The sequence below is a fragment of the Bubalus kerabau genome, chromosome 6, assembly GCF_029407905.1.
Source record: "Bubalus kerabau isolate K-KA32 ecotype Philippines breed swamp buffalo chromosome 6, PCC_UOA_SB_1v2, whole genome shotgun sequence".
NCBI lineage: Eukaryota > Metazoa > Chordata > Mammalia > Artiodactyla > Bovidae > Bubalus > Bubalus kerabau.
The window spans coordinates 70,963,473-70,988,229 of NC_073629.1; the positions used below are offsets into that span (position 1 = coordinate 70,963,473).

The 24,757-nt window shown below is 35.5% G+C and overlaps 1 protein-coding gene across 1 annotated transcript in view; it reads right to left on the minus strand.

The window, feature by feature from the left end:
- TNNI3K (TNNI3 interacting kinase) overlaps positions 1-24,757 on the minus strand; it is a 326,898-nt gene that overhangs the window by 267,143 nt on the left and 34,998 nt on the right. The gene's annotated exons all lie outside the window — the stretch shown is intronic.

Genomic DNA, 24,757 nt, shown 5'->3' on the forward strand with positions numbered 1-24,757 from the left:
GTGTCTTCTTAGAGACAGATAATTTGCCTCTTTCATTCACAGGAATTCAGATTGAGATAAAGCATAGTAGAGACATTGAACTCAAGGATTCTCATCCACACTTGGACCTAGTTCACTTTATGAGATCCTGGAATCTGAGTATGATGAAGTAATGAAATATGGCTTTTGTAGAGAAGTTGGAGAGGTAAGTATATTTTGAATATGGGATTAAAGTAAAGAAGTGAAAAACAATACAGTTACAATATCACAGAAATTAACAAACTGATTTTAAAATTTATAATGGATGCCAAAAGCCAAAAATGGCAAAGAAAAATCTTAAGAACAAGATTAGCACATTTATACTTCTGGATATGAAAACTCATCATAAAGCTTCAGCAGTGAAGACACAGTGATTCTGACATCTGTAAAACAACTAGATCAGTAGGACAAAACAGAGTCCAGAAACAGATTGTTATGAATACAGACACCTAATTTTTGGCATAAAACAAGACAGAACAAATGGAAGCACAAAAAAATATTGGCAGATTTAACACTGAATATGTAAGTAATAACATTCAGTGCAAATGGATTAATCTTTAAAAGAATGAATATCTGAGAAGGATAAAATAAAATTCAATTGTATGCTATTTGTAAACAATATCTCAAAAGTATAGTATTTATAAAGGCTTAAACTAAAAGGATAAAAAATATATATGCCCAATAAATTCTAAGCAGGAATAGTTAGTATTGGTATATTGATATGAGAAAAATTAGACTTCTTAGGTAATGAAAAGCACTGCTGGAGATAAAGGTCAATTCATTGTAATGAAAGGATCACTTTTTCAGGAAACTATAATCATGTTAAATTTCTGCATACCTAAATAGCACATAGCACCAAAGTGAAAGTGAAGTCGCTCAGTCGTGTCTGACTCTTTGCAACCCTATGGACTGTAGCCTACCAGGATCCTCAGTATGGGATTTTCCAGGCAAGAGTACTGGATTGGGTAGCCATTTCCTTCTCCAAGGGATCTTCCTGACCCAGGGATTGAACCTGGGTCTCCCGCATTGTAGGCAGATGCTTTACCGTCTGAGCTACCAGGGAAGCTTGGTAAAACTTTACAGAATTAAAACAAGAAACAGATGCAGAGTCATGGTTGGAGATTTCAACACATAGTTGATAGAATAAGCCCCTCTCCCACAAAAGGATATAAAAGATATGAAGGACAGAAACATTTGACCTAATTGGCAATAAAAAACATGTAATAAACAACTGTAGAATGCATATTCATTTAAAGAACACATGAAAGAGTGACAACCAATTGCAGATTTACAATACCTCTAAAAATATACTGGTCCATATAGCAACACTTAATATATTTGAAATATTGGGAAAATTAATGATAAAATTTTCTGACCATGGTGCAAATTAATTTAAAAATCAATAAGAGGTTAAGTTAAAAAAAAATACTGTTTAAAGTTGGAAACTTACTTCTAAATAATTTGTTGGTCAAAAAGAACTCAGAGTAGAAAATACTTTGAACTGAATAATAAAATATGACACATCAAAAGCTGAAAAATATGTCAAAATAGAATACTGAAATGCATCTCTTTAAAGGGTATTAGGAAAAAAGTTAAAAATCAATGAACTAAGCCCTGCACCTACCTTAAGGAACTGGAAAACAAACAGTAAAAGTTAACCAAAATAAATTTAAAGGTAAGATAAGAAAGGTTTGAGCAAAAAATTGGTGAAAAAGAAAACAAACATAATAAACAGCAAAGCAAGAAACTGATTCTTTGAAAAGACTCACAAAAATGCTAGGCTCCTGATGAGACTGACAAGTAAAAAGAGAAACCACTATAACTAGTATCAGGAATGAAAATGAATATAGTGCTATTGACGGTGTGGAAAACTAAAAATCCTAAGAGAATAGTGTAAGCAATTTTATGTGATGTTTGAATATTTAGATGAAATGTAAGATTTTTTCCTATGGATAGTAATTAAGATAATATGATAATGTTCTATGGATAGACAAATTGACTAACTGAACATAATAAAATCTAGAAAAGAACTTACAATAAAATAGATATTTAATATATCACAGAGTTTATATTATAGATCATCCATAAGGGAAACACAGGGTTTTAAATAAATGTTGACAACATAGAAAAAAATTAAGTTGGACCCATATCTCTCACCATAAACTGCAATCAATTTTAGACAGCTGAATCACTTAATATTAAAGACAAACCACAGAACTTTAAAATGAAAACAAAAGAAAACTGCTTCATGAAACTGTGTTTTGGGGATTCTTAAAAGTGGAGAGTGAAAAAGTTGGCTTAAAGCTCAATATTCAGAAAACGAAGATCATGGCATCCGGTCCCATCACTTCATGGGAAATAGATGGGGAAACAGTGGAAACAGTGTCAGACTTTATTTTTCTGGGCTCCAAAATCACTACAGATGGTGACTGCAGCCATGAAATTAAAAGATGCCTACTCCTTGGAATAAAAGTTATGACCAACCTAGATAGCATATTCAAAAGCAGAGACAGTACTTTGCCAACAAAGGTTCATCTAGTCAAGGCTATGGTTTTTCCTGTGGTCATGTATGGATGTGAGAGTTGGACTGTGAAGAAGGCTGAGTGCCGAAGAATTGATGCTTTTGAACTGTGGTGTTGGAGAAGACTCCTGCGAGTCCCTTGGACTGCAAGGAGATCCAACCAGTCCATTCTGAAGGAGATCAGCCCTGGGATTTCTTTGGAAGGAATGATGCTAAAGCTGAAACTCCAGTATTTTGGCCACCTCATGTGAAGAGTTGACTCATTGGAAAAGACTCTGATGCTGGGAGGGATTGGGGGCAGGAGGAGAAGGGGACGACAGAGGATGAGATGGCTGGATGGCATCACTGACTCAATGGACGTGAGTCTCAGTGAACTCTGGGAGTTGGTGATGGACAGGGAGGCCTTGCATGCTGCGATTCATGGAGTTGTAAAGAGTCGGACATGACTGAGTGACTGATCTGATCTGATCTGAACATATATGCAAGCTTTAACCATAAATCAAAGAAGCCAATTATAGAACATATGACCATAAAGAAGAAAGGATAGGCTGTTTAAAACAGTGATTAAGGAAGGTCATGGATTATGAAGTCATACAATCTAGGATAGAATACCACCTATATCACTTACTAGCTATGTGACCTATATAAAGTTATTTCACTTTTCTACATGTCAGGTTCTTAATTTTTAAAACAAGACTAACAATTAAGTCTGTCCCCTAGAAAAAATAAGGCAATTTGTATAATGTACTTACAACATTACCTGGCACGTAATACATATAAATGTTATTATTATTATTCATAAAACACTGAAAACAATTCCACTGAATCAATTAGATTAACAATTCAATGAAAAATACAAAAAGGCACTTCACAAAAAGAAGAAACTTCACAGAAAACAACAAAATTCTGTAAAGCAATTATCCTTCAATTTAAAAAAGTATTAAAAAAGAAGAAACTTCAATAGTCACATACATGTAAGAAATGTTTAATCTCAACAATAACCAGATAAATGTAAATTAAAACCAAAACACTCCATACCCACCACTTTTGGGCAAAAATAAGTCTTCTATACAAATGTCAGTGACAATATAAAGCAAGAAAACACTCATATATTCAGTCATCCACTGGTGGGATAGTTCAATTCCTTGAATATTTGCATCCTGGATAACCTAGCAATTCTAATCTTAGATTTACATTCCAGGGAATATCTTAAGATAATACTCCAGGAAACATATACAAAAATTATCATACAACCTGTCTATAGTAGAAAATTATTTAATCAATTCAAATATCAATTCATGAGTAAACTGGATGAATAAATTGTGGAAAAGTAAATAATAAATGAATTACAGCTCTACAAATTAACAGGGACCTTACATTTTCAATGTTGAACAAAATAAACTAAGTCACAAAAATTTAATGTGTGTGAGTCCATTTACACAATGCTCAAGAACATGAAAATTAAAAAGAATATGACTCAGGATGTTATACATGTACACATACATATACATAATATCTAGTAAAGCAAAAGAATAGTCACCATAAGTCAAAAGAGATGGAGTGATGACTCTAGGGAAACGAGATGAAACCGGAAGGTCACATAAAGCTCATACAAGGAAGCCCTTATATGTTTATATATATATCCTTTTATATGTATGATACTTTACTCAATAAAATATATATTTTAAAAGAATAAACAATGTATTGCGCAGTTGGAAAGGTGTCCAAGTATTTTTAAATACACAAAAGATGCTTTAGAAGCATTTAGTATGATTCCATTTTTGAAAAAAATATATATATGTGAAAAAATCTGGACGAAAACCCATTAAAATATCAACAGCAGTTATCTTTGGCTAACAATGAGTGCAAGAGGTATGTAGTTATTCAGTCAGTCAGTTCAGTCACTCAGTTGTGTCCGACTCCTCGCGACTCCACGAACTGCAGCACTCCAGGCCTCCCTGTCCATCACCAACTCCCAGAGTTCACCCAAACTCGTGTCCATTGAGTCGGTGATGCCATCCAGCCAATTCCATCCTCAGTCATCCCCTTCTCCTCCTGCCCCCTATCCCTCCCAGCATCAGAGTCTTTTCCAATGAGTCAATTCTTCACATGATATCTCTGTAAAGTTTTTTTTTTAAGAAAATGTATTCATTCTAGTGAATACATTGTACACTAGAGACCTGTTCATGACATTGTACAGGAGACAGGGATTGAGACCATCCCCAAGAAAAAGAAATGTAAAAACGCAAAATGGCTGTTTGAGGAGGCCTGACAAATAGCTGTGAAAAGAAGAGAAGCAAAAAAAAAGAAGAAAAGGGAAGATATACCCATTTGAATGCAGAGTTCCAAAGAATAGCAAGGAGAGATAAGAAAGCGTTCCTCAGTGATCAGTGCAAAGAAAGAGGAAAACAATAGAATGGGAAAGACTGGAGATCTCTTCAAGAAAATTAGAGATATCAAGGGAAGATTTCACGCCAAAATAGGCTCAATAAAGGACAGAAATGGTATGGACCTAATAGAAGCAGAAGATATTAAGAAGGGGTAGAAAGAATACACAGAAGATCTATACAAAAAAGGTCTTCATAACCCAGATAATCACAATGTACAATCACTCACCTAGAGCCAGACATCCTGGAATGCAAAGTCAAGTGGGCCTTAGGAAACATCACTGTGAACAAAGCTAGTGGAGGTGATAGAATTCCAGTTGGGCTATTTCAAATCCTGGAAGATGATGCTGTGAAAGTGAAGCACTCAATATGCCAGCAAATATGGAAAACTCAGCAGTGGCCACAGGACTGGAAAAGGTCAGTTTTCATTCCAATCCCAAATAAAGGCAATGCCAAAATATGCTCAAACTACCGCATAATTGCACTCATCTCACACGCTAGTAAAGTAATGCTCAAAATTCTCCAAGTCAGGCCTCAGCAGTACGTGATCCATGAACTTCCAAATGTTGAAACTGATATTAGAAAAGGTAGATAAACCAGAGATCAAACTGCCAACGTAGTCTGGGGACAGATTATCGAAAAAGCAAGAGAGTTCCAGAAAAACATCTATTTCTGCTTTATTGACTATGCCAAAACCTTTGACTGTGTGGATCACAACAAACTGTGGAAAATTCTTAAAAAGATGGGAATACCAAACCACCTGACCTGCCTCTTGAGAAACCTGTATGCAGGTCAGGAAGCAACAGTTAGAACTGGACATGGAACAACAGACTGGTTCCAAATAGGAAAAGGAGTACGTCAAGGCTGTATATTTTCACCCCGCTTATTTAACTTATATGCAGAGTACATCATGAGAAATGCTGGGCTGGATGAAGGACAAGCTGGAATCAAGATTGCAGGGAGAAATATCAATAACCTCAAATATGCAGATGACACCATCGTTATGGCAGAAATAGAAGCAGAACTAAAGAGCCTCTTGATGAAAGTGAAAGAGAAGAGTGAAAAAGTTGGCTTAAAATTCAACATTCAGAAAACTTTGATCATGGCATCTGGTCCCATCACTTCATGGCAATTAGATGGGAAAACAGTCTGACTATTTTTGGGGGCTCCAAAAATCACTACATATGGTAATACAGCCATGAAATTAAAAGACACTTACTCCTTGGAAGAAAAGTTATGATCAACCTATACAGCATATTAAAAAGCAGAGACATTACTTTGCCAAGAAAGGTCATTCTAGTCAAGGCTACATTTTTTTCTGTAGTCACGTATGAATGTGAGATTTGGACTATAAAGAAAGCTGAGTACCAAAGAATTGATGCTTTTGACCTGTGATGTTATTTAAGACTCTTGAGAGTCCCTTGGACTGCAAGGAGATCCAACCAGGCTATCCTGAAGGAAATCAATCATGAATATTCATTGGAAGGAATGATGCTTAAGCTGAAACCCCAATCCTTTGGCCACCTGATGTGAAGAACTGACTCATTTGAAAAGACCCTGATGCTGGGCAACATTGAAGGCAGGAGGAGAAGGCATGACAGAGGATGAGATGGTTGAATGACATCCTTGACTGAATGGACATGAGTTTGAGTAAACTTCTGGAGTTGATGATAGACAGGGAGGCCTGGTGTGCTGCAGTCCATGGGATTGCAAAGAGTCGGACATGACTGAGTGACTGAACTGATGTTCATTCATTTGCACTTGATCATCCAGTTTTCCTAACACCGTCATTAAATACCTGTCCTATCCTCATTGTGTATTTTTGGCACCTTCATTGTAAATTAACTACCTGTATATGTGTGGGTTTATTTCTGGGTTGTGTGCACTCTTCCATTGATGTACATGTCTTTTTTTATGCCAAATGATATGCTATTTTAATTACTGTAACTTTGTAGTATATTTTGAAATCAGGAAGTGTTTTGCCTTCAACTTTGTTCTTCTATTCCTTGAAAATTGTTTTTAGCTATTTGGGATCTTTTATGGTTAAATAGAAATTTTCAGATTGTTTGTTCTATTTTTGTGAAAAATGCTATTGACATTTTGCTGGAGATTGAATTGAACTTGTGATTTCCTTTGTGTAGTATGGACATTTAACAATATTAGTTCTTCTAGTCCACAATATTGAATATCCTTGATGTATTCCTATTTCTTTTATTAATTTCTTTTAGTTTTCAATATACAGGTTTTTCATTTGCTTTGTTAATTTATTTCATTGTGTTTTTATTATTTTTGATGCAATTTTACATGGAATTGTGTTATTGATTTCTCTTTCTGATAGTTCATTATTAGTGTATAGAAACACAACAGACTTTTCTGTATTGATTCTGTATCCTACAATTTCATTGGATATATCTATTTTTCTTATGATTTTCTGATGACGTGTTTTAGGGTTTTCTATATATAACATATACCAGACCACCTGACCTGCCTCTTGAGAAACCTATATGCAAGTCAGGAAGCAACAGTTAGAACTGGACATGGAACAACAGACTGGTTCCAAATAGGAAAAGGAGTATGTCAAGGCTGTATATTGTCACCATGCTTATTTAACTTCTATGCAGAGTACATCATGAGAAATGCTGGGATGGAAGAAGCACAAGCTGGAATCAAGATTGCTGGAGAAATATCAATAACTTCAGATATGCAGATGATACCACCCTTATGGCAGAAAGTGAAGAGGAACTCAAAAGCCTCTTGATGAAAGTGAAAGAGGAGAGTGAAAAAGTTGGCTTAAAGCTCAGCATTCAGAAAATTAAGATTATGGCATCTGGTCCCATCACTTCATGGAAAATAGTTGGGGAAACAGTGGAAACAGTGTCAGACTTTATTTTTCTGGGCTCCAAAATCACTACAGATGGTGACTGCAGCCATGAAATTAAAAGACACTTACTCCTTGGAAGGAAAGTTATGACCAATCTAGATAGCATATTAAAAAGCAGAGACATTACTTTGCCAACAAAGGTCTGTCTAGTCAAGGCTATGTTTTTTCCTGTGGTCATGTATGGATGTGAGAGCTGGACTGTGAGGAAAGCTGAGCGCTAAAGAATTGATGCTTTTGAAGTGTGGTGTTGGAGAAGACTCTTGAAGAGTCCCTTGGACTGCAAGGAGATCCAACCTTAGGAGAGTCCATCCTAAAGGAGATCAGTCCTGGGTGTTCATTGGAAGGACTGATACTAAAGCTGAAACTCCAATACTTTGCCCACCTGATGTGAAGAGTTGATTCTTTGGAAAAGACTCTGAGGCTGGGAAGAATTGGGGGCCGGAGGAGAAGGGGACAACAGAGGATGAGATGGCTGGGTGGCATCACCGACTTGATGGACATAAGTTTGAGTAAACTCTGGGAGTTGGTGATGGACAGGGAGGCATGGGATGCTGTGATTCATGGGGTCGCAAAGAGTCAGACACGACTGAGTTACTGAACTGAATTGATTCACTCTAGTAAGAAAATCTTTCACTCTGGTAACAAGCTAAAAAGAAAAAAAAAAAAGTAAATGTAGTAAGGAAGCTTAACTCACAATATATACTTCACAACACCTTGTTTACCTCTTTCCATGTCAATGTATAATCTTGCACAATGTCACATTTATTGCACAGTACTGCACAGTTGCAAGGTATCCCACTGTGCCCATGTACCTTGTTGATTTAGTCAATGTTTATTGCTGGGCATTTAGCTTGTTTTACAATATCTTCAGCGTGACTCTTATAATTTAACTGATAATTCCATAAAACAAATTTCTAGAAGTGGATTTTCTATGTCATAATGCATGACAAATTTTAAGGCCAAAAATGCAGAAAGTTTCCATCATAATTTGACAGCAGTATTTAAAGATAAATTTATTATTCACATATTGGTCCTGTGTTTTGTTCAATTACAAATGTTATATAAGCTTATGGAGATTTGAAAAGTTTAGTTACCAAAATTAGACACCATTGCAACAATTTCAGCAGCTCCAGTGAGAGCTCAGACTTGATCTCTTGCAAAAAGAAAAGAAATGTAGAATGGCAAAATACGTACCTGTAACCCCAAACCTGGTATATTACCCTATATGTGGAAATGTTCAAAAAGTGCTTTCTTAGCTGGAAAGTCTAAGTTTTCCTGGTTGACAGAGGATTTCCAGGGTAAACCCAGAAAAGTTAGAAGCAACTATCTAAAGAAACAGCAAGACAACAAGCTAAAAACATTCAGAGGCTTTTACAATAAAATATTATAATGCAGAGCCTTTTGAATGGATTTTTAAGGACTTATGCTGTCATACTTGCTCATGGGAGTCCCACCATCTAAACTAACTTACTGTCCTTATTGGAACATCACATTTCAACCCTTCTTAGCATCATCAGTGTAAAAGCTGTGCATTCACTTTGGCTACAAATTACACTAAAAGATATAAAACAGAACTGGTGAGTATGTGTGGACTTTGTTGTTCACTCATGTCCAACTTTGCGATCCCATTGACTGTAGCCCACCAGGCTCCTCTGTCCATGGAGATTCTCCAGGCAAGAATACTGGAGTGGGTTGCCATGCCCTCCTTCAGGAGATCTTCTCAACCCAGGGATTGAACCCAGGTCTCCCACACTGCCGGCGGATTCTACCGTCTGAGTTACTGGGTCTCCTACATTGCAGGCAGGTTTCTTACCAGCTCAGCTACCAGGGAAGCCCAAACTGGATAGGGATTAGACAAATAGCAATTCTCTAATTATTAGATCAGTGTTGGGGGGGAGGGGTGTTAGATATAAATAATCCAAAGATCTTTATTTATCTTGACAGTTCACAAATGGATCACAGGCTACCAACGTGGAGGCTCTGTGATAGCATGGGACAGTGAGTCAGTAACTGATTTTATGCTAGAGAATACAATTCACATGTTGGATTTGAGAGAACATTATTGATTAGAATGGAGATTAAGGAAAGTTCAGCCAAGTCATAGAAAGAGACATGCAGATCTAACGGTGAGCACTCCCTTTTGGGTATGCTGATTTCATTTTGTTGAGTAGAATTAAATTTAAACTCTATAATTTTTTTTTTTTTTAGGGACAAGCTTAATCATTAGATTAAGTTTAAATTCCTCACTTATTTGTTAAATAGGTTAAAAGATATATTGAATGGACAGATAAAAAATTTTAAAGATGAAACTTGATCATTAGTTTGTCTGCATAGTCTGTACACTTCATTTTACAGAATTTATAAAAGTAATTTGTATGAAACTATTCAGAAAAATCATTGGTGACTTTGTAAGCTATTTTTCTTATGGAAGTTATCATTAGAATCTCTTCTGCATGATGTTCAAGCTGGTTTTAGAAAAGGCAGAGGAACCAGAGATCAAATTGCCAACATCCTCTGGATCATGGAAAAAGCAAGAGAGTTCCAGAAAAGCATCTATTTCTGCTTTATTGACTATGCCAAAGCCTTGGACTGTGTGGATCACAATAAACTGTGGAAAATTCTGAAAGACATGGGAATACCAGACCACCTGATCTGCCTCTTGAGAAATTTGTATGCAGGTCAGGAAGCAACAGTTAGAACTGGACATGGAACAACAGACTGGTTCCAAATAGGGAAAGGAGTACGTCAAGGCTGTATATTGTCACCCTGCTTATTTAACTTATATGCAGAGTACATCATGAGAAACGCGGGACTGGAAGAAACACAAGCTGGAATCAAGATTGCCGGGAGAAATATCAATCACCTCAGATATGCAGATGACACCACCCTTATGGCAGAAAGTGAAGAGGAACTCAAAAGCCTCTTGATGAAAGTGAAAGAGCAGAGTGAAAAAGTTGCCTTAAAGCTCAGCATTCAGAAAATGAAGATTATGGCATCTGGTCCCATCACTTCATGGGAAATAGATGGGGAAACAGTGGAAACAGTGTCAGACTTTATTTTTCTGGGCTCCAAAATCACTACAGATGGTGACTGCAGCCATGAAATTAAAAGATGCCTACTCCTTGGAATAAAAGTTATGACCAACCTAGATAGCATATTCAAAAGCAGAGACAGTACTTTGCCAACAAAGTTTCGTCTAGTCAAGGCTATGGTTTTTCCTGTGGTCATGTATGGATGTGAGAGTTGGACTGTGAAGAAGGCTGAGCGCTGAAGAATTGATTCTTTTGAACTGTGGTGTTGGAGAAGACTCTTGAGAGTCCCTTGGACTGCAAGGAGATCCAACCAGTCCATTCTGAAGGAGATCAGCCCTGGGATTTCTTTGGAAGGAATGATGCTAAAGCTGAAACTCCAGTACTTTGTCCACCTCATGCGAAGAGTTGACTCATTGGAAAAGACTCTGATGCTGGGAGGGATTGGGGGCAGGAGGAGAAGGGGATGACAGAGGATGAGATGGCTGGATAACATCACCGACTCGATGGACGTGAGTCTGAGTGAACTCTGGGAGTTGGTGATGGACAGGGAGGCCTGGCATGCTGCGATTCATGGGGTCGCAAAGAGTCAGACACGACTGAGCGACTGATCTGATCTGATCTTTTTTTTTTTTTTTAATTTTATTTTATTTTTAAACTTTACATAACTGTATTAGTTTTGATCTGATCTGATCTGCATGGGGAACACGTGTATACTTGTGGTGGATTCATGTTGATATATGGCAAAACCAATACAATATTGTAAAGTTAAAAAATAAAATTAAATTAAAAAAAAATAAAGTAGAAAAAATTTTACTCATTTTGCATAATTTTTTAAACAACACTTGAATAATCATTAATATAGTCATTTGACAAACATTTATTTAAAGTATATACTATATGCAAAATCACAAACTTTTACCTGTGAGGGCTGTAAAGATTTTAACATGCAGTTCTGATGTACAAGAAAAATACATAATAAAGCAATCAAATAAAACCATGTTTATCAAACAGGCAGTACTAAATGCTACAAAAAAGTATAAAGTGCTGTGTTGTTGAGAGCATGGAACCATCTCAAGTTGGAGGGATCCAGGAGGTTAACGAAGGTGGGATTTTAGCTGATCTTTGAGTGTGGGTGGAATAGGCAAACTATAAAGAGGCTGTGATGTAATAAAAATCATAGGGCATATAAAAGGGGGCATTTAATTTAATTTAGAGCATGGGTTGCAAAATTAAGAAAATGAGGATCCATGACTGAAAAGGTAGCTGAGCTGGGTCATTACCACTCTAATCCCTTTCAGGGTGTATCTTGTGTCACCAAGGTTCTTGGTCAGAGGAATGATTTTATCAAAGTCATGCTTTAGAGAACCCAGTACATCTTTAGGAATTCTTAGGATAAAGTGAACTGTAAAAGATTGGAAGACAGCCTTATAAGTCAGAGTACTACCACAAGAAGTCCAGGAGAATGATGACAGTACAAATGAAGAGAAGACTGAAGCAATATATTGACTACTAGGAATATTCTAGATAGTTCCAGACAAATGATGTACATCCATTGCCCTTTGTCTTAATTTATTTGGAATTTCCTCCAAGTTTCCCAGACAGTCAATGTATACCTTTTAAGGAGGGAATTATGAGAATGATTCTTCTACTCCTGGCAGGATATGTTCAGGTGTGGAGCTTTGTAATAATTATGGGGCAGCTCAGCCCAGAGATTTGGGAGTTAGTTAGTAGCCTGCTCCAGGCACAGAAACAGGGAAATGGGCAGAGAGGTTAAAGTTGCTTCAAGGGGTTCCACTTGAATTGCTTCTCAGGGTAACTACTGAAGGCTTTATGTACCTTTTTGAATTGATCTGTGCTTTATAATAGCTATTTTGGTCTGATAGTTGTGCAAGGATACATGATAAGAAGTAGAGGTGCTGAGTGCCTTTAAGGGGCATCTCAGAAAAGAGATGAGAGAGGGAAATTGTTAGAACCAGTCATGGGGTTTTTAGTCTCTTACTTCCGCTTAATCTCAACAAATTTCTAAAGGTTTTTTTGAGAGCCACCAAAGGAAGTCATCCGGAGAAGGCAATGGCACCCCACTGCAGTACTCCAGCCTGGAAAATCCCATGGAAGGAGGAGCCTGGAAGGCTGCAGTCCATGGGATCGCTAAGGGTCAGACACGACTGAGCAACTTCACTTTGACGTTTCACTTTTATGCATTGGAGAAGGAAATGGCAACCCACTCCAGTGTTCTTGCCTGAAGAATCCCAGGGATGGAGGATCCTGGTAGGCTGCCATCTATGGGGTCGCACAGAGTTGGACACGACTGAAGTGACTTAGCAGCAGCAGCAGCAAAGGAAGTCATCAAGGAAAATAACACACAATATTCAGAGAAGATAAAATACTTAAAGGTTTCTACTCCCTAAATACCATCCCAGAACGAAAGATCACCGAGAGAAAGTTAGTTAGCACCCAAAGTCTACTTTACTAGTATGTATTTACTGTTGGATTTGAAGGTCAGGTAGAAAATATTGGTCTACCAATGTATCTGTAATTGAGGAGATAATAATGTTTGGCCCTCCTGAGACACAGGATGCCTGGGGGTCTGAAACTCTGGGGATATAACTTGAGCAAGCTATAGAAACCTCGATTCAAAACTCAGCTTTCAAATACCTGCTAGGGAGTATAGCATGGAAAAGAAACTTACATGCAGATGTATCAAAATATACAGCTGTTTCTTAAATGCCTAACAAATAAATTTCTATAGCTGATATACTGTATAATACAATTTATATATGAATGATACATATAAATCCTTACAGCTATCTTTATATCCATCTATCTATCTATTTTTTAAATGCGTGAAGGAACTAGGGTGTTGGAATCAATTCAGTGTATAAGAGGGTTGGCATAGAGAGGCAAATTCACAAAAACACTGAATGTTAACAATGGGATTTCTAATTCAGATTGATTTGATTAGTAATAATCTTTGAATGTAATTTCTCAAGTAATGTTTCTTTCATCATTTTCTAGGGTAGCAAGCTGATGAATAGCTCATCTAAATTTTTATTAGCCTATAAAGCTTTCCTTGCTTATGCTATTTTACCTTATCCTGAATCCCCAAATGCAATACTTAATGTTTAATAATATCCTATAGAATCAATGGCAAAGACTTAAGTGCCAGAAAGAAAAGTGATACTCAGCTAGTATCCCCTTACAACTCTCTGACACTTGATACATGCTTAAGGCATTGCTTCTGAGACCATAATATTACTGGTTATGATGCATGATCTATGATCTTGTCTCAATCTCCAGACCAAAAGCCTAGACAGTAGGAGACTGCCTTCAGGCCTTTAATAAACAGTATTCTGCAACACAGGGCACATTCAGTAATTGGAGCATAGAGTTTCTAGTTTTGGCTTCTGAGAAAACCACTTCTGAAAGCCACATAAAATACAGTGTTTCTAAATCAAGTCTAGTTATTTAAGACTGTGTGTTGAGTTTCGGGCTTAACCAATTTGACTTGAAGCTTTCTCAAACTTTGGCATCATGGAACCGCAAATGACTGTTCAGACAAAGTTTAGAGTTAATGGCAATGAATGGTGATAAGAATACCTATCAATCATTAATGGCATCAGTAGGGTGATATTTAAGCAATAATTTATAATGATGTGCATTGACTGGTATAGTTGACCCTTGTTTATGCTTTTTGTACCTGAATTGTGGTTAGCCCATGATGTTCACATAGGATTTATTCCTGTCTGCAAAATTTTGGGTGAAATCAGAGATAAGGTAATAGTGCTGCATATCATGAAATCACATAGTGTTATATACCAGAATCTCAGAGAAAGAGAAACAGACAGACATAGATGAAGTTTGTAAACTCTTTCTACAAATCCAGCATTTATTCCAAAGCCTGACAAAGATAATTGGAATGGATTGAGTGGGGACCCTCCTGAATGCTGTCAGATTTATACGTTGAAGCCCCAAACCTCAGTCCTTCAGAATATAATTCTATTCTGAGATAGTACCTTTAAAGATATAATTAAGTTATGGTGGTCCCTAATCCAATACAACTGATATCCTTATAAGAAGAGGAGATTAGGACACATACACACACACACACACACACACAGAGACACCAGGTATGTGTACACTGATTCAGCCATATCCACATGTGCAGAAGGCCACCTGCAAGCCAAGGAGAGAAGCTTAAGAAACAAAACATGCCTACACTTTGATCTTGAATTTTTAGCTTCCAAACTGAGAAAATAAATTGTGATTTAAGCCATATAGTCTGTGGTATTTTGTTATGGAAGACCTAGCTAACTAATATAACAATACAAAAAAGAAAACCACAGACTAACCTCACTTATGAATATCAGCAAAACAAGTTCAGTAGCAAGCTAAGAGAATAATATGTCATGACCAGTTATGTCACTGTGCAAGTACAAAATCATTCAGCAGAAGAATGACAATTGTTCTGGGAGAATCAGCCAATGAAATTAGGAAAGAGAAAAACAAGATTTTAATAACTGAAGGAAGCAAAATTATTACCACATTTGGAGAATATAACTGTCAATCAGGGATATACAAAAGATTCACCCGAGATATCTATTAGAAACAGTAAAATAAATCAGTAAGTTCAACGGTTATAAAATAAAAAATCAATAATCAACAAGTTTCCTATAAACAAATTGTAACAAATTAAAAAATACACTGTTATTTACATTAGTGGCAAAAAAACCCACCTAGCAATAAATTTTAACAAAACCACAGGGAAAATATTCTACAGAAACTTTAATAAATGGAAAGAAACATATTGTTCTTGAATAGGAAGACCCAATATTATGGGATTATTAATTTTTCTTAAATTAATTTATAAATTAGGATTTATATTACAATTTAAATAATCCTAGTTAGGATACCGTCATATTTTTCCTTAGAAAAAAATCAAATAACAATAAATCAAAAACAAATAAAACATGATAGCCAAATTTCTTAGCACTTTATGTTCTAGACAGTGCCTAAAATTTAAAATATATTAGGTCACAATATAATACACACACACACACACACACACACACAAAGCCAATAAGGTAGGTGCATAATAATATAATCAGTTTTCTAAAATTAGAAAACTGAGACCCAGACAGTAGAAGTGTCTTTCCCAATGGTATGAAACTAGTAAGTTGTAGATATTTTCTGAGATTTAAATTCAGAGAATCTAGCTTTGGAGTTCATGCTCTTACTATTGTAATCGAGTGCTTCTGAAGGTCATTTAAAAATGGAAGAAAAGTCAGAAAAGTTCTGTGAGAAAAAAAATAGAAGAAAAAGGTGCCAGGAGAGAGTACTTGCACTTCTAGGTATTAAAACATAACCTAAATATACACTAACTAATAAAAGAGTTGTGTTTGCTATTAGCATTGGAATACACAGATATGCCCAAGTATTTAAGACGGGGCGAAAACAAGGAGAATTCAGTAGACATTGATTTAGAATACCTGGATAATTTTGCGGGTAGAAAACTAAAAACTGGATTCCTATATCTTATCATATATTGAAAAACATTACAGATATAATCAGCATATGGAAGGAAAAACAAAATTAAAAGTACTTGAAGAAATATTTAGGACTTCCTTTTTTTATACCATGTTTAAAGGACCAAGTCTTTCTAAGAAAAAGACTAAAAATCTGGTCATAAAAATTTGAAAATACACATAAAAATTCTGAAAGGGGAAACTAATAAAATAGGCTGCAACAGATATGACAAAACTTAATTCCTCAAAATACTTAATTCTTCCAAGTCAGTAAGAAAAAACTTAATACAAAATAAGCATCAATAGAATAAGGAATATAAAAATCAATATATATATATCAGTTAAAAAACCCTCAATCCCTTATACTTAACAAGATTTTATTATTTAAGTTGGAAAAGATAATAGATATTGATATTTTATGCAAAGGAAAGAAGGTATTCATACTGTAAAAAGTAAATAAATCTACTTTTTGAAAGGCTTTTCACAATAATAAAAATATAAAATTCACATTCCCTTTTGCTCAGCTATACATATAAGCCTAAATAATCATGGATGTTCAAAGCTAGATAGGTCCATTGCACCCCTCCTACCGTAGCAGCATTCACAAGTCAATGGCATTTTCAGGGTTCATCTATGTTGTAGCATATCTCAGTACTTCATTCCTTTTTATTGATGAAGAAAATTCCATAATAGGTTATACCAAATTTTACTTATTCCACTCATCATTTGATATACATTTGTTTCTACTTTTTGATTATCATAAATAATAATGATATAAACATTCATGTACAAATTTTTGTGAGTCTTGGGTATATACCTAGAGCGGAATTAGTGGGTCCTATAAGTAACTCTATGGTTTCACTTCTTGAAGAACTGCCAAACTGTTTTCCAAAGCAGCTGCAACATTTTATATTTCCACCAATGATGTATGAGGGTTCCAGTTTATCCATATCCTCACCAGTCCGTGTTATGGTCTTTTTAAAATTATATTTATCCTGTTGGATATGATGTGGTATCTCACTGTGGTTTTGATTTACTTTTTCTAATGACTAATGATGGACAACTTTTCATGTGCTTCTTGGCCATCTGTATATCTTCTTTGGAGAAACATCAATTTAAATCCTTAGTTAATTTTTAAACTGGGTTATTTATAATTATAGCTTCCCTGGTAGCTCAAATTATTGTGTTGCATCTCCATTATATTTAAAATTTTTTATAGTAAATACTGCTCTTATAAGATTTATATCTCAGAAAGGAAAATAGAAGTTAACATGCACAGAGTGCCTACTATGTGTCATAGTATTAGGTATATGATATACATAGTGAATGGTTATGATCCTGGGCTCTGGAATAAGCTCTGATAATGTTGCAAAAGCTACTAAAATAATTCAAGTCAGGGTTAGCAAGAAGTAAAATTATAAAACAAATGAAGATAGTACTTCTTTGTAATTATCCGTAATAGTTTCAAGCTATCCTTCTCTCACAGATATTTCCTTTAAATCTAACTTCTAATATTTTTTCAGGGAAGTGCCTCTTAAGTTTGAGTATGTATATCAATCACATGGGAATCTTGTTAAAATGCTGATTATAGGTAGGTCTAAGATTCTATTTTTTTTAACTAGCTCCCTGACAATCCTACTTTGTTGGTCAGTGGATCATAGTTCAATTAGTGAAGTTTTAGGGTATGAACTGATTAGTAAGATTTTAACCACAAGAGCTAACTTCAAGAATTAGGGAATTTTGCATTGTTAGAGATGTTTTAAAATTTACAAGTGCTTCAAAATCTAAAGAATGAGCCTCTGTTAGACAGAGGAATTGATCACCTTGAACTGGGATCTTGTCTAGTACCCATGTAAGAGGTGGTATGCCCATTCAGAAACAGGCCTTACTTGGCCACTTTCTTTAATGGAGGTGTTCCTAGCCTGACAACTTGAGCACATGCTTTTGACTACATAATATAGTTTGAGCATCTGAAGGTTTAGTTGAAATTTTTCTTCCAGCATCAATTTATAATGAAAATAGAGGAATAGCTTAAGAGAACTGCAGTTACACTATTGGTTGAACTATATACCTTTTGATAATTTGCTAAGTAAAGGCATATATAATTATAACATGATTCTGATATAAACCAATCCTGTTGCACTAGATAAACCTTGAAAATGTTATGCTAAGTAAAAGAAGTCAATGACAAAAGATCACATATTTTATGATTCCATTTATATGAAGTAGCCAGACTAGACAAATCTATAGAAATGGACAGTAGATTGGTGGTTGTCTAGATGGGGGCCATGAAAGGTAGATGGGACTGATGCTATTGCATATTACATTTCCTTTCAGGGTGACAAAATTTTTCTAAAATTAGATTATAGTAATTATTATACAACTCTGTGAATTTGGTAGAAAACCACTGAATGTCCACTTTAAATAGGTGAATTGTGTGGCATATGAATTATATGTCAAGAGAACTGTTTAGAAATACAATGCAGAAATATAAGAAATTAGGAATAGAGCTTAGAAGAATGCGGTTCATATAAAAAGGGACCAAAATATCTTGATGTGCTTAGTCTTTGAGACAATTCAGAACTGAGAATATAAGAAGTTTCCATGACATTTGAATTCTGAGCTTCTGAAGCTTAAATTCTGGTCAGGTGGACTGAGAGGTTTTGCACAGATTAGAAGAAGGGTAGTATAGCACTATGAGTGCTGGTTCTGACACCACACAGCATGTAAACATCTACTCTACCAATCATTAGCTCTGTCACCTTGGACAAGCTACTTAACTTCTCTGCACCTCAGTTTTTTTAATCTGGAAAATGAAGATAAAATCTCAAATGAGGATTAAGTCAATTGCCTGATTGCAAATGAAGTTCATAAGGAATTACTGCCTAGTCATAAATTGGAGGCACATCTGATACTTTTTAGCTATAAAACTCATGAGTACAATATCTCTTAGAGAGAGAAACCATATTTTATAATTCCAAGCATTCACTTGTTGTGCCTTTGGAAAGAGAACTTCAGCCATTTTAAAGAAACAAGAATCAGAAGATTTTTAGCAAACAAAACTCTTTCCTGAAGCATTCAGAAGATTTAGTTAAAAATGAACTGGAAAAACATCAACAACATTTCCTTGAAATGAGATATAAATTACAAAAGAACTGAGAAGTATTTCTGAATCAGGGTTTTCAACAGTCCCCAAAATAGGATAAGGTAGGACAGAATAAATTCAACTATGAAAATAATATATCACCTGCGCAAAGTATACATGAAACTATAGCTTTCTGTGAAAAATAAAACACTCCACAATTCCTGTACATTATACATTGCATCATCCCAGACATGCTTTTCTCATTGCGATTCAGTTTTCTAAAGCTACACATAACTGATTTTTCTCCTGATAACTGCAGAAACAACTGCAAGAAACATCAAAATGTAACAGGTTTTTAAAGAGATACTTGACTAAATATAATGTGTTTTCACTTGGGGTATGCGTGTGTGTGTGTGCATATGCGTGTGAGGGGATGTGTATTTACTGAATGCTCACATACATGCATTATATCCCCATGGGTTCTTGTGACCATTTACTAAGCATCATATAAAGTTATACTTGAATCAATTAATATTGCTTTAATTGTACTCATAGCAATATCTGGGCCTCAGATAGTAACATATTCAGTTTCCGTTTTGTTTTCTGAATACTTGTTTTGTGCCTTATGGCTGTAAGCCCTGTTTTAGCAATATATACAAGAGTCGTCATCTGATACGAACAGCCAACTCATTGGAAAAGTCCCTGATTCTGAGAAAGACTGAGGACAGAAGGAGAAGAGGGCATCAGAGGATGAGATGGCTGGATGACATCACCAATGCAACGGACATGAACTTGGGCGAATTTTGGGAGATGGTGAGGAACAGGGACGCCTGGAGTGCTACAGTCCATATGGTTGCCAAGAGTCAGACAACTGAGTGACTGAACAAGAGTCATAAGGGAGTAATTATCTTTATTTACAAAATCAGGTATTTGGAGTCAGATAACCAGGCTTGAGTCTTATTCATCTCATTTATTTATTATCTGCATGATCCTGTGGAAGTCACTTAACTTCTGCAATCCTCAGTTTCCTCACTGGTAAGCTGAGTCTAAGGATAGCTACCTCAAAAGAACCGAATAACAAATATATGAGAATGATAAAACACTACCACATGCTAGCCAATAGTTCTCAATTTCCATGCTTTAGAGAGCATATGATTCGTGTACCCTCTGGACTCAAAGAGGAGAAAAGGGCTTAATGCTTGTTTATTGATTGCTGACGGGATCTTAGCCTTGTATACAGCAGCACATGCATATGCACTGATAGATGGATAAATCACTCAGGGAGAAGTAGTGAGACCCAGGACAACCAATATTTGCCTGCTTTTCAAAGCACAGTAAATCTAAATCTGAGTCTCAAATTGCAGTCAGCATGTCTCAGAATCTGCAGCACATGTTCCCTGTTATTGAAGGGGACAGCTGCTTAGTCAATGTAAATTTTATTGCAAAATTGTTTAATAGAATTCACAATTATGGGAGAACCAAAACACTTGAGACAGTAATGGAGGGTCTGAATTTGATATGTGTAGACAAAGAGGGCTGTCAGACAGCATCAGTCATTGTTTGACAGAAAAAAAGGTAGGCAATAAAGGAAAGCGACTACTAATGAAAGGAAACTCCCACCCATCCACTGCCACCGTTCCTGATAACCAAGAGTAAAAACTAGTAACTAAAACTAATGCATATTCCACTCCTATTATATATATATTATTCTCTTACACACAAATTTTCTCCAACATTTGATACCCAGAATACTTTATCTATTGAAACTCTCCATCCCCCTAATTACTGTGAGGTTACAACATGCTTGTTTCCCTCATACCACTCCAACCAATCCTTCTTTGCTTCCTCAAAGGCTGTTAAGTAACTCCTAAAGTCTCTGTAGATTGGCTTAGCTCTCAGCCACATTTCAGCTACTGATATGCCTGCAAATATCCCATATAATTTCTTAAAACTTACATTAAGTCCCAAATTCTTCACTGTATACTAACTGTATATTTTTAAATTATTAACAAATGTTTCCACTTGAAAATCTGGGTATTATCAGCAAATCTACATGTCTGGAGATAAATAGTTTTTCCTCAGAATTGAATCCTCTACCCAGTTTGTCTTTATCTATTTAATCATCATATTATCACTCTGGAATCAATACAAAACACTGAGGTCAAAGAAATCCTCTTCAACACATTATATATCATGCATCCAATCATTCTCTTGCTCAGTAAGATTTAATGTCTTCTCATTTCTTATTGGAAAACAATCGTATTTGTTCTAAGTATCTTGAAGAGTGGGAATTTGTATGTTCTATTCATCTTTTTATCTACCATACCATCTGGTCTTGCATATAGGACGTCATGAATTATATTTGCTTATTGAATTAAATTAAACTCCTTGGACTCCCATTTTTAGTTTCCTTAATCTGGTCCATTCCTAACACCCAGATTTACTTAAAGGGACTCTTCACAATCTGTTTCATGCTATCATTCTATTTACTCTCCCCTAAATGTACTTAACTCATTTTTCTTTCATAGTTTTAGACATAATTCCTCTTCCTTTCTCTGTCCAGTTCTACCCACTTTTCAGCCTGATTTTAAACCACTTCTCAGAAACCCTTCCCTAAATCTTCTAATCTACCTTGATCTCAGTTCCCAGTGAAATCCTCACACTTTTCTCTGTTCTTTGCACATATTATGCAATGATCATGTTTCTAATTATTCCTAATATCAAACTTGCTCTGATCTTTGACTCTTTCCTTTCCTGTACATATGACTACATTGCTATTTTACTTTTGAATTCTTTATATAAATTTTCCATTTTCTATGTTTGGCTATGATTTAAAGTCTTTAGGGGGAGAAACTATGTCTTATTTTCTTGTATCATTCCCATATTCTAACAAAAGACTGGAAAAAGTAGAGGCTGAAAAATATTTGTTAAATGAATGAATGAATGAATATAAAGTCGGTACTGCAATTACTATGAAAGAAATAATTCAAAGAAAAAATCTGTATTTTGAACATGATGCTTTCAGGTTTTTTTAAACACAATTTTCCTACAAGATCTGTAACTAAATTAGTCCAATAGATAAGAGAATAAAGATTAATGTATATACACCTTATTATGGCAGTATTCATGATTGACTATAAAATCATTAAATATTACACCAGAGCTAGTGAAGGAAGTTGGAAAACTTGGAGAATTGCACCACAGGAGTAGATGCCTATTTGGAATTATTTTAGTAAAATTTGACCTATGGCTGGCAGAATCAATGTAATTCTTACTTCCCTACTATGATTTAGAAAACAAGAAAACAGTTATTTGAATAGGTGTCTTATTCAAACAGTTATTTGAATAAGACACCAAACTCTTAACCATCTTGCTTTTGACCCTGTTATAATTCTATCACTCACAAATGTAATCAGTTCAATGTTAAACAAAAAGGATTTTGTTTTGCAAAATGTTTCCTGTCATTAAAAGGTTGAATGTATTTTACTGGGACTTAATGTCTACCTCATCAATTCTTCTACCCAGATTTCTGTATATTTACCTTCCATTTAGTTCATCACTGATCTCAGTCAGTTTCTTTTTTGGATAATATTTATATTTAAGTGATTCTAATGGGATTTCTCTTCTCCTAATAAGTAATACAAATTCATTTATATTTATAATGAATATCATCAAAAAGCTTTATATTCTGGGAAATGAGATAATCTATTTTCAGGGAAATACAGTAAGGAGTGGAAATGTCAACACAAAGGAAATTATTTTTCCCCCAATGAGATATGTTAATATTTATTGAATGAAGAGACCTTTGAATTGACACTGTTAAGAGGGATGACACACACCTATTTTACAGGTTTTATGTGTGATTTTACATGCAGTTCTATTTGTTCACAATTGTGCCTGTGTGTTAGTGAGGAAGGTACACCTTAAATTGCAACATGATTAAAAGACAGAAATAGATAAAGACTTAATAATGAAGACACAAGACTGCTCATTTATTACAATGTTGCATTTACATGGGTTTCCCTTGTGGCTCAGCTGGTGAAGAATCTGCCTGCAATGTGGGAGATCTGGGTTGGATCCCTGGGTTGAGAAGATCCCCTGGAGAAGGGAAAGGCTACTCACTCCAATATTCTGGCCTGGAGAATTCCATGGACTATGGGTTGCAAAGAGTCAGACAGGACTGAGTCACTTTCACTTTCTCTTTGGGCTTCCCTCATAGCTCAGTTGGTAAAGACTCTGTCTGCAGTGCAGGAGACCCGAGTTTGATCCCTGGGTCGAGAGGATCCCCTGAAGAAGGAAATGGCAACTCACTCCAGTATTCTTGCCTGGAGAATCCCATGGACAGAGGAGCCTGGCAGTCCATGGGGTTGTAAAGAATCAGACACGCTTCATGTGGGTACCACAATTAATAGCATGTGAAAATCATGGGAGTTTGAGTAAAATGACCAGGATTCCAAACGTGGCTTTTTTTTTTCTTTCTCCATGGCTTTGTAATCTGTAAAGATAATTACTGTATAACAGCCTTGGTTTTATATCTATTAAATGGCAGTGATGATAAAAACTATTTCATAAGGATTTCTGCAATAAATTAAATAATGCAAATTAAAGTGTTTCTCATATATAAAATAATATTTCCCCAATTAAATTTTAGATAAGAGCCAGAGTCCCTTCTATGGCCTTTAAAATGCTTTGCGATCTTATTTGTAACCGTCACCTGACCTCAAGTCCATTACTCTACCTCCAGCTCATATATACTAATGACTTTGGCTTACTTGTGCCCTTCAAATACACTTAGCTATCTCTGCCTCAGGGCTTTGCAGGTACTATTACATATATTAATCATAGCTTCACTATATAGCTTGTTTAAAATGGTGCCTACTTCTTCATGCTGTTTTCATTTTACCTCATTTTATTATTTTTCTTATATTCACAACTAACATTATATAATAATTTTTTCCTTATTGCTTGTTTTGTTCTCTAAAACTAAATTCCAAAATATTTCTTGTCTTACTTGTTACAGTCACCTCAGCAACTAGAACAATATCTGGTATACAATAGATGCTTAATAAATAAAATAATGCATGAGTGAATGAATTACTGAATAATTTTTCACTGAGTCCTTACCTTGAGTGAAGCAATCTGCAAAGTCTTTTATATGGATCATCTAATTTAATCACTATGATGGGCCTATCATTTCTATTTTATAATGAGGAAAACAGATGCTTGAAGGTACAGTAACTTGCTTGAGGTAAATATAGCAAGTGGTAGCAACAGTTGCCTGACTCCAATATCTATGTTTCTAATAACTGCT